An 11,895-nucleotide genomic window follows, 5' to 3' on the forward strand; every position below is an offset into this window, starting at 1 on the left:
ACTCAGACTCTGAAGCCCTCATATATCTTTGAAATGTTATCTACTGTTTGATCCTTGTCACCCTGTATTCCTGTGTATTACAAACCAATAAAAGGCAATGGAGCAGGGGGCTCAGGGCCTTTTTCTCCTGGGAGAAACTAGCCGCTGCTGGCCTTTGTCTCCCCTGGGAAACTGGCCACAGCTCACTTCTCCCCACCAAACAGATCCCATCATGACTCAGCCATATCCACTAGTGTCCGTGGCACTCGGGGAGACTCGCAAAGAAGTCTCTCCCACACTCCACATCCACAACTGCTCTGAAAACACAGACGTGGATCTCTGCAACCAGCCAACCATGTGGGACTCTACTCAGGACGCCAAGGACACCTTTCTGGCTCCTGAATTGGACCTCAGGCCATAGCCACACCTGTTAGTCTTCTCAGGGCATGCATAAGCTGGACTGTGATAAACTTGCCAAAACATAGGATGGGGCAGATGAATTCAACTGTAGGGTTGGTGAATGTTCTCAGGCAACTTAGAAGACTGCAGCTGTGTGTTGAGTTTTCATGTCAGTCTATGCCTAGGACTCTATTTGCTTTCAGCCCTGTCTGGTCTATATAAACAATTTCAGAGTCCCTACATCTCCCCAAGAACTTGCAATTCCTTCTCCGAGACCGATTTCCGTCAGCAGTGAAGTGATGATAACTTGACTCTTTTCTCAAGTTGTGGGGTTCAGATGGATGGATCTTCTGGTCTAATCACTCTTTCTAGCCACAGACATCCACCAGCCCCAAATATCTTGGGCCCTATGCCAACTCTCAGACTGGTATCAAGTGGGAACTCAAGCATCTGATCCTTAGGATACAGAGACCCATTATCCTTTCTCTTTCCATGTGTTTGGATCAGAGTCCTCCAACACAAAAGAGCTTGTTTCTCACCTCTTCTGCCACCATAGAACCTGATGGCCCACCAGTTAGAGTTGGACCATAGAAGGGTCCCAATGCATTAAAAAATCTGTTTGCTCCCCTAGTGTTAAGGAAGACCTAATCTTCTAAAGAGAAAAATGTTCCATTTCTTCCTGGAAAATTAATACCTTCCCTCCTCCCCACCCTCTGACCTCAGCCCAGACAAGAGGGCCTCTTGCCACAGCTGTAGAGCACAAAACAGTAAGGCCTCAACAGCTCACTTCACTGAAGTTTTTTTTTGGGGGGGACTCAAAATTTATTTATTTTTTGTGTTTTATTTTTTATTATTTTTAAATATATTTTCTTGATTATGCCATTACAGTTGTTCTATTCCCCCCTTCATTCCCCTCCACCCTGCACACCTCCTCCCCCACCATTCCCCCCTTTAGTTTATGACCACGTGTCTCAAGTTCTTTAGATTCTATATTTCCCCTACTATTCTTGCCCTGCCCCCTATTTTCTACCTACCTTCTATGCTACTTATTCTCTGTACCTCCTCCCCCGACTCCCCTGTTGCTAACCCTCCATGTGATCTTCATTTCTATGGTTCTGCTCCTGATCTAGCTGTCCACTTAGATTGCTTTTGTTTTAGGTGTGGTTGTTAATAACTGTGAGTTTGCTGTCCTTTCACTGTTCATATTTTTTATCTTCGTTTTCTCACATAAGTCCCTTTAACATTTCACATAATAAGGGCTTGGTGATGACAAACTCTTAGAATTTGATCTTATCTGAGAAGCACTTTATCTGCCCTTCCATTCTAAATGATAGCTTTGCTGGATAGAGCAATCTTGGATGTAGGTCTTTGGATTTCATGACTTGGAATACTTCTTTCCAGCCCCTTCTTGCCTGTAAGGTCTCTTTTGAGAAATCTGCTGACAGTCTGATGGGAACTCCTTTGTAGGTGACTGTCCCCTTATCTCTTGCTGCTTCTAGGATTCTCTCCTTCATTTGAATCTTGTCTAATATAATGATGATGTGCCTTGGTGTGTTCCTTCTTGGGTCCAACTTGTTTGGGACACTCTGAGCTTCCTGGATTTCCTGGAAGTCTATTTCCTTTGCCAGATTGGGGGAATTCTCCTTTATTATTTGTTCAAATAAGTTTTCCACTCGTGGCTGTTCCTCTTCCCCTTCTGTTACCCCTATAATTTGGATGTTGGAACGTTTAAAGATGTCCTGAAGGTTCCTAAGCCTCTCCTCATTTTTTTTTTTAATTCGTTTCTTCATTCTTTTCTGTTTGGTAATTTTTTTTCTTCCTTCTGGTCCACTCCATTGATTTGAGTCCCTGTTTCCTTTCCATCACTATTGTTTTCCTGTGCATTTTTCTTCATTTCAATTAGTTTAGCCTTCATTTGTTCCTCTAATTTGTGACTAAAATCAACCAATTCTTTGAGCATCCTGATCACCAGTGTTTTGATCTGTGCGTCTGATAGGTTGGTTATTTCTTGGTTGCTTAGAATTATTGGCTCTGGGGCTTTGAGCTGCTCTTGAGACATAATGTGTTGCTCTGGTTGCGTCTGTTATGTATGAGGAGCATAGCCTTATATGTTCACCAGGGTGGGGTGGCCCAGTCCCTGGGTTGTGATGCTGTATGGAGGGTGGGGTCAGAGAGGGGCAATGGCGTTTGTTCCACTCTCTCTTGGATTTCGGTCTCCTCTGCTGCTTCCTGCAAGCAAACCTGTCCCCCCCCCCCCGGTGCTGGCTCTCAGGTGTGTGGGCCTGTGCATCCTCCAGGACCCTGTGGGTCTCTCCAACGAACTCTCTGTGAGCCTGGGAGCTTCTCCCAGTACTTCAACCCCGAAAGTTTTTCCAATTGGTGCTTTTAGGCTTTAATTTTCATTGCTGGGGACCTACCCTGCACGGTCTGTCTCACTGCTCGTTCCCTAGCCTGGTTTATCTGCACACAAATGTGGACCGCGGTCAGCCAGCGGCCTTGTGCCCTCACTGGGTCTGCCCATTGCCACGCCAGGCCTGGGATCTGCCAACTGCCGCCTGTGCTCCTGGGTCAGTCTGGGTGATTTTTCCTGCCTGACCCCGCTCTGCCAGCCTCTGACTCCGCCCCTCTTACCTGTCTGGCTGAAAGGTTCATTGTTACTCTGCCATACAGGTCAATTTTCTGTGTTTTAGTTACGTTTTTGTTACTAAAACTTTGTTGTCTTTAAACTTGGTTGTGCGAGGAGGCACAATGTTTCCACCTACACCTCCATCTTGACAAGAAGTCCTCAAAATTTCTCCCTGAAGTTTTTGAGGGGCTATCCTACCACAGGTACCATATGGGGTCATGCTTTTCTTTATTTTGTACAAAGATTCAGAATTTTTTGCCTATGTGTTGGGATATCAAATGTCAAGCCAAGAAAAGTGAAGTGAGAGACATGAAAGAAAGGCAGTCCAAAACAAAACACCAAAAGAACTCAAGATTGTCAATGAAAATGTACTTAATGTTGAGAGAATTATGCAATTAAAAATGATGAAGAGAGTAAATTTTATGTTATGCCTAAATTGTTATGCCCCTCATATGCCTAAAATTTATGCAGACCCCCAAAAAACAGAATCTACTTATAAAAATTTGTGTATTTATTCTTACATGCTTAACTTCAGTAACCTTCAAAGCACTCTCCATTTGATGTAATACACCTAGTGAGATATTTTTCCACTGCTCAAAACAGTTTTCAAACTCATTGATTTTGATGCCTTTTAGTGTTTCTGCCCTTTTTTGTTTCCCCTCTTCCACATCAGCAAAATGTTTCCCTTTGAGGATTTTATTCACCCATGGAAGCAAAAAAAAAAAAAAAGTCACTCAGGGCAAGATCAGGTGGATAGGGGCCATGTTATTTTTGGCTCAAAACTGCTGAATACTCAGTGCAGCATAGGCAGATGCACTCATAAATCGCCCATCATGACATGGATAAATGCATTCAAAGAGTCTTCAAAAAAATTCACTGGAGCAGAACTCAGCCTCTCACAACAATGCCAGCTAGTACAGTGATACAGATGGGTTCCTAGAACATGCGCCTATCAGGGAAGCCTGTACTGCAAGGGGCCCACACTCTGGAAAATAATTCCAGGTTTTTTTGTATCCCCCCTCATACAAACAAGCCCCACAGTTGGAGGAAGGGATAGTTATCAGAAATTGTTTCAAGGGTATGCCAAATCTTCTAATGTGTACATCAACTTGTGAATATTTTTAATCTGCTAAAATATATTAACATTAAATAAAATTGACTTATCATGAGCCAGAGCTGTCTCTTCATTTGTTCTTATGGCCAAAACAACACTCTATACAGGGGTGTCAAACTCCATTTCACCAGGGACCACATCAGCCTCGAGTTTACTTTCAAAGGGCTGATTGTAATTTTAAGACTGTATAAATGTAACTACTCCTTAAAGTTTAAGTGAGAGCTTGGCACTGCCATCAGGTAGAAACAAGGTGTCGGGCTGGATAAAACAAGGTAGAGGGTCAGATTGGGCCCACAGGCCTTGTGTTTGCCACCTGTGCTCTATAAGCATAGACTTTAAATGTGTCAGCTTCTGCAGAAATTGTCTATTTTAGGATAAGGTGTCTAATGGCATTACTTCACCAGAGCCAGTTTTTGGAAGATACATTTTTGGTCTTTCTTCATGTTCACATCATCTCAGATTATACTCAGGTTTGTAGAGTTGTCCCTTTGATATCCCTTTAGTTTCAGATAAAAACATGGCACAAGCAAAACTCTCAGTAAATGAAATGTATTTCTCTCACAAATCCATTTTGTATAGGTATCAACTTGCATTCCAACAAAGTCGATTGTGCCTGTAACTATGAACTCACACATTTTATGTTTAGTTGGATACGGTTGGTGGAATCACAAGGCACTGGTGGCCATTTCTACTCTTCTTTAAACATGAGCATCAATCAAGCTACTGACTGTAAGCATTTTGCAAAAGCCATACATTAAGATACAAGAACTGCTCGAGGAATCACAAATATTTATTCTAAAGCAGGTTTTAGTTCAGCCTTCTTCTCGCTCCGGCTCTCTGCTGACATCACTCATTTATTCAACACCAAAACCCTGTTCACACAGAAGCCAGCTCCTCATAATTCCAGTCAGCAATCCTCCCTTATTTTTAAGGAAGAAGAATCCAGATAGAAAAAAACAAATAAATGTTAAGCACTTGAAATAACATGACTGACTATGCGAATCTACAGTGGACCTCAAGGACGGACAGGGTGCTGTAGGGAGCTGCCTCTCAGTAACCACATGGCACCGAGGGGCCCACTTGACTTGAGAACCCCGTTGTCCTCATCCATGCAATAAATCATTCATCATAACCTCATCTTCCAAGGCTCAAATGAAATCACATGAGTGGAAGGGCTTGGTAATCCACAAATCACTTCATAGTTGACAGTTATTGTGAAAATTTTAAACTATTACTTAGGGTTCTATAATATTTCTACTTATTTCCCTAGGTGGTTATGCTCGACTGTTCTTCCCCTGAAGCTTCAGGCCCTAAATGGGGTGAAGAAGGAGGAATTAATGACAATCGACTTTGTAGCCACAGCCCAATCTTTGGCCAACACAATGGCCCATCAATTAACTGTTGCTAATGGACGGGTCTGAGTGGGGCAAGCTAGGGCCTACTCACAAGCCAGAAACACAGAAGGACACTTTTTGAACTGGAAAGACATTAGCAATGACATAGGACCATGCTGGAGAGCACAGTGACTCAGAATTCAGGCAAGATCAGGTTCAAATTGCAATTTATTTGTCTATATAATGAGAAAATAGTACCTTCACCTTGCTGATCACAGCGAGGATTAGAGAGGATGCATGGAAATCATTTGTTTAGATTCCTAGGGCCACCAAAAGAATTATCACAAGTGGAGTGGTTGAAAACAACAGGAATTTATTTCCTTCACAGTTCCAGAGGCCAGAAGACTGAAACTGAGGCATCCGCAGGGCCTTTTGTTCTCCAAAGGCTCCAGGGAGCATCACTCCTGGCCTCCCCTGGCCGCCAGTGGCTCCACGACATCTTTGGCTTGTGGCTGCATCTCTCCCTCTCCAATCTTCTTTCTCTTCATGATCTTCTCTTCTCTTGTGCCACTCTGTGTCTGTTATAAGGATATTTGTCATTGGATTTAGGGTTCACCTGTAAATTAATAAGGATGATCTCATCTTGAAATCCTTAAATTAACGGCACCTACAAAGACCCTTTTTCCAAATAAAGTCACCCTTACATGTTCTGGGGATTAGGACATGGACATACCTTTGGGGAGGAGGGAGGCCAGTACTACAGCATCTAATATATAGCTGGCATAGAGCACCCACTCAGTATGAGTCACTAGAATAATAGTTATTCTCACTATTTCCAGTGTAGAAGGACAGAGCTTTCAATCTCCCTCTCCCCCTCCTTCCTGGCCTCACTCCTGGTGGGTAGGGGACTTGGCCTGCATTCAGGAGGCCAAGCAGCATTAAGGGGGTTGTCCATTTACCCAGAGAGCTGTGTGTTTTGCAGATGCTCTTCTGTGAAGAATATAAAAGACCCAATCTACTCCTAATGAGGAGGACTGTTTACAAGCCTCCGCCTTCTCATCTCAGAAAAAAATACTCTCAGAGCCTGAACCTCCCACCCCCAGGAGTGAGTCAGGACAGGGATGGGGTGGAAGTAGGTGACAGGGATTAAAAACAGAAAGAGGAGATCAAGGGAGCAGAAGGGAATTCCCAGACACCTAATTTAAGCTGACTGCATGGGGAAAGGAACAAATATTTGCCACCATCATTTGGATTCTATGTATGTTCATTATCAGACGTTGATTTTTAGGTGGTGGGTTATGACTATTTCATCCCCATCCAGTCCAGCTCCCTCACTTTGAGGTTTCCTGCTCCTTCCTTTCCCCTCTGGACATTGCACAGGCTTTTCAGCTGCATGGTGCATTCAAACTGCCCTCCTCAAGCTCACTTGTCCACATGCCACTGGGAGACGATCAGGTCTTCCATCTGACCCGGTATTGGAGATCTCAGCAGGAACAAAAAAAACCCAGCAGGGTTTGGTGAGAGTGGAAGGAAGGTCAAATGGTTTCTGAATTCTGTGGGGTTTGGTGGATTTCTTGCTTTTTTGAGCTTTACATTACCCTTCAAGCCTCCATTCCTCTCAGTCCCTCAAGTCTTTCCATCTGAGACCCCATCTTTTGTTCAACTTTGCCCCTGTACTTTTGGGTCTGAGCCTCACATCAGTGACCTACCTAAAACTCAGTTCCATCCCAGGCTCTAGGTCAGCCTCAGTCTTGGTCAGTAGAAAAGGCTTGAAGGCAGGGCAGCATCTCACTCTTTGCCCCAAGTTCTAATCCTGGATTGTTTTTAACTTGTTCCCTTTGCTGATTGTTCTCCATTGTGTTCATCCTGCTCTGAGCCAAGAGGATGAGTCCTGTGGAATGCCTCCTCCAGGCTCTGTTATGAACCAACTTTCATTTGGGATTGGCTGATGCAGGGCACCGGGGGGGGGGGGGGAGTAGAGAGCAGTGGTAAAAAGAGGTTAGAGACATCCACTTCCATGGTGCACCTTGTGGTGTCCCCTGTGACTGCAGCTGCTGTTCCCATTTGGCTCAGGTGACACTATTTCCCTCCCTAGACCCATTAGCCCCAAGGGTGGCAACAGCCTTCCACCACCAGTAGTCTCAGGTTCCTCACAATTTGGTCTGCTTCCTTGACCCTGTCCATGAAATCTCTTCACTGGAACCATTTCCTAGCAGGAGCCTTACCAGCACGTGGTCAAACCACCTTCTTCCTCCACTCATGGGTGCTCATTCCCTACCTAATACTTTGGTTTCCCTGGGGAGAGGGATAGTGGCTACTGTGACATGCCACCCAGATCTCCCTGGTTGGACCACAGCACTTGTCCCCCAGCTCTGGGGGTGTTTGTGACTGATGGCATTGTCAGCTGAGTCCTTCAGGAATTCCCTCAGCAGGAGAGAGCACCCCGCCCAGGGTCATGGCCCTCCCCAACCGCAGTTCATCTCCAATGACTGACTGACCAGTAGAAAGAGGGATGGGATTAGTGAAGGTGAAATCTCCTTTCTTCAGGCTTGACGACTCTCAGGGCCTTTTCCAGCTCCACAGCTCCGCATGGGTTTAGCTGAGGTTTTCACTGAGGCTGCCTTGCTTTTCAGCAACTCCACCTGACAGCATTGCCAGCAAACTCCCTGTGCTCACCTCTGTCTTAGTGTCTGTTTCCCTGGTTGGCTCCTCACTGCCAACCAGGCAATGGCTATTTGACTCTAGGCTGCTAGCCTTTGAAGACAGCACCTGCCTGACTAGACCCAATTTTCTTCTTTCAGGTGCTAACCAAAGTTTACCTGTCAGGATCTCTTACCTGTTCCCACTCTTCAGAAATTCCAGTAATGATCATGTTTCCCTCTTGTTGACTAGAAAGTCCAGTGTCTCTGGTCTCAACTGTCTCATCCCCAACTGACCTCTATCTATCTACCTCTGCAATCTTTCTCACAAAATAATTAAATACTTCTCAGTTTGAGTGACATTCTGGGCACAGTGCCAAGTACTAGGGACATAAAAATGGGTAAGTAGTCTCTGCCTTTGAAGGTTCAAATCCCAGATATGCCACCTCACTAGCTGCATGATCTTGTTAAAGAGACTGAGGAGAAGCTGCTAGTATGGTTGTAAAAGGAAACACAGGTCACAAGAGATCAAATGTAGGGTTAAGACAGATTTTGCAGCATTTTTAAACTGGTGGAATGATTGCATCAAGAGGGGAATGATGACATCTGTGCACAAGTGAGGGGCTGCTCTCAGGAGCATGGGCAGTAGTGCAGGGGCACAGAGGCAAGCAGGTTCCCGGATGAGTGAATGGGAGGTCTCTCTGGATGGCTGCTACATACCCAAGGAAATAAGGAGGAAGGCCATAAGCTAAGAGTGGCAGGTTGTGTAAAGATGCCAGTGAGCTGAAGAGAAAAGAGATATATAATAGTCACTCAGGGGAATGGAGTGAGAACAAGTTGGGTTGTCCAGTTGGATTGTTGGAATGATTCAGTAAGATATTAGATGAAAAGTATTTAGCTATGCTAAATACTGTACATAGTGAACATGTAAAAAATTTAGTTATTGTCATCCAGAGAAGGAACCTGCTTTTTGGTGACTATGTTTACTCAGAAATCAAAATGACAAATTAGAGGCCCTTGTCTGATGAGCTTAGAACTAGAGAAAAGGCAGTAAGCCTTAGGAAATGTCTTTGAAACTATTATTGACTAATGATTTATTTTTCACTTAAGTAACTATTCTTTGTAAAGAATTGTTTTCTCATCCTAGAATCAAGACTCAGTCTTGCCATCCTAAGTATTTATCATAATGCAGTTTCTTAAGATTATGACTGATATGGCTTATATAAGTGGATTTTCTAAAAAAGATCATTTCTGACAAGATTATCTTCAATGCCAAACACAAATTTAAATCCATGGTGGCTACAATATCAGAATTTAGCATTTCATCCTTATCTCTTTATTGTGGGTTTATCTTACTTGGGAGTGATTCTAAATATTAAGCAGTGGTGTTTTTTTCTTAAAAGTTCATGAGGAACAAAATACAAAATTCATGGTAGTTTTTTCTAAAACATTCATGAGAAACAAAAAGAGTAAATGCAATGAAGGGAAGTGGAGCCTGTGGGTTAAGAAAAAAAAGATTTAATGAAAAACATAAGTTAAATTAAATTCAACCCAAGGCAAAAAAAGGTGATTAATTATTGTCAGCCTATCTCATTTATTAAAAAGAAATAAACATTCCACTCCTTTTTCAAACTGAATTGAGTCAAACTATTTCATGGGGGAGGGGGTCTTTTTATTCTACCGGTATAAATGCTCCAAGATGTGTTGGCGTCATAAGTCAGGAACTCAACATTACAAAATATTTTCCTCTGTGCAAGTACTATCTTCCCCTAAATTATATGTAACTAAACCATGATGTATCAACTAAGGTCAAGTTTTTAAAAAATTTCATTAAGTTTATATATATAAGCTTTGGAGCTTAGTTATATAGAAAATAGAGAATTTAGTTCTATTTTCTAGCTTGAGATCAGTGTAAAACAAACATCTTTTGTTTATTTCCAAAACAGAAATAATATCACCCATCTACTTTTTAGGGTAATTGTAAGGTTTACAAATAATATTAAATGTTTACAGTTCATAGTAGGACCTCACTAGATGAAACCCATTTGACAATTAAAGGTATTGGGTTGGCCAAAAAGTCCATATGTTTTTTTTCCATAAAATAAAAGACACATTTTCCATTTTCACCAATAACTTTATTGATGTGGATATTTTGAGTATGTTGGCTATCTCCCACATGGTAGAATGTTGATTGTTTTCAATTAATGTCTTGATTTGATTGCTATCAACTTCAACTGGTCTACCCAACTGTGAAGCATCATCCAGCAAGAGATCTCCAGCATATAACTTCACAAACCACTTTTGACATGTTTGATCAATCACAGCACCCTCTTCATATACTGCACAATTTTTTTTTGCATTTTAGTTGTGGTTTTACCTTTCTAGAAATAATATAGCATAATGTGCCAAAAATGTTGCTTATTTTCTTCTATCTTCAATATTAAAATGACTACACACAAACTCACTAATGTTAAGTTTTCTTAAATGCACACTAATATGACAACTGTCACAATACAATCTAACAAAATTGTTTTGAATGAATTTAAAGACAAGTAAGAACTACTGAAGCCATCTTATAGGAAAAAAAAATGAACTACTTTGGCCAACCCAATGTTTATAAGTGCTCGTCACAAAAAAAAAAAAAAGAGCTCATCAAATTTTTGTTTGAGATGACTTTTTCTCCTGTTTCCCATTTCTTAAGTCATTAACCACACTTGGAAAGGGTAACTAGAAGATATAAAAGGTACAGGTAATAACTAAGTCATTTGCAATCAAAATTTGTATCTAAGCACAAGCATCTCCATGTAAGTTTATGTAGTTACCCCCTAGGAACTACATGATGCATAATGCATTGTGCCAATGCATACAAACACATACATATTAACAGTGCATTTTATATAGTAATGTAAAGTGTGCAAGAACATGAAATATGTCCATTCTCCTGTATCTGTAATGCTTTCTTTTTTCTTCTATTTTTATCTTCTTCCTGTTTCCTCCCATCCCTTCTGGGGGATGGGCTCTCTTTTGTTTCTAAATTTTTAGCAGGAAAACTCAGCCTTTGCAATACATGTTTTGCCAAGTTCTAACTCTAGTCAACTATCTTTTTTCCAGAACAACATGCCTGCTTTCAACTACCTGTTTGGCATCTCTATGGATGTCTTGATGGAACCTGAAACTGAATATGCTCGAAACTGAATTCATCTTGTTATTCCCTAAAACTAGCAAAAGAGAATCTTAGGTCTAAAACTGGAAACGAGCTGGTTTTGACTCTTCCTGTTTTGATACCCTATGTCCGTCCAGTCAGTTAATCTTAGGTGATTCCCCTTGATGTCCTCTTTGTACCTTTCCACCAAAGATTCTTACCTCAATTTTTATAAACATCTCCTCACTGGTTTCACTGTGCCCAGGCTCCTCCCATCACAATCTAGCCTAGTAACTACACCTGGATGAACCTTCCTAAATTACAAAAGAAATAATCTACTTTCATTCTCAAAACCTCCTGTTGTGAAAATGAGGAAATATAAACTCATGCTTTGATCTAAGGCTCTCTACCAGATCTCGTCTGGTTATCTCAAGCCCTACCTTTTTGAGGTTGCAGAAATGAATGCCCCCTCAAAGCCAGCCCTAACTTGCACATGCAACTTTCTCTGGCCCACACAATGGCTTTATAAATTTTGAGTTAGCTCCTTATTTCATATTAGTTGCTAACATTTACACATTGGAAGTTTTCACATACAAATCTGGAGTCTAGCTTCTCATATAAAGTTGGAATATCTGGCAATGCTGGCCTTCATTCCCAGGTGA

The sequence above is a fragment of the Artibeus jamaicensis genome, unplaced genomic scaffold (assembly GCF_021234435.1).
Source record: "Artibeus jamaicensis isolate MK-2021 breed Jamaican fruit bat unplaced genomic scaffold, CSHL_Jam_final scaffold_916, whole genome shotgun sequence".
Lineage (NCBI taxonomy): Eukaryota > Metazoa > Chordata > Mammalia > Chiroptera > Phyllostomidae > Artibeus > Artibeus jamaicensis.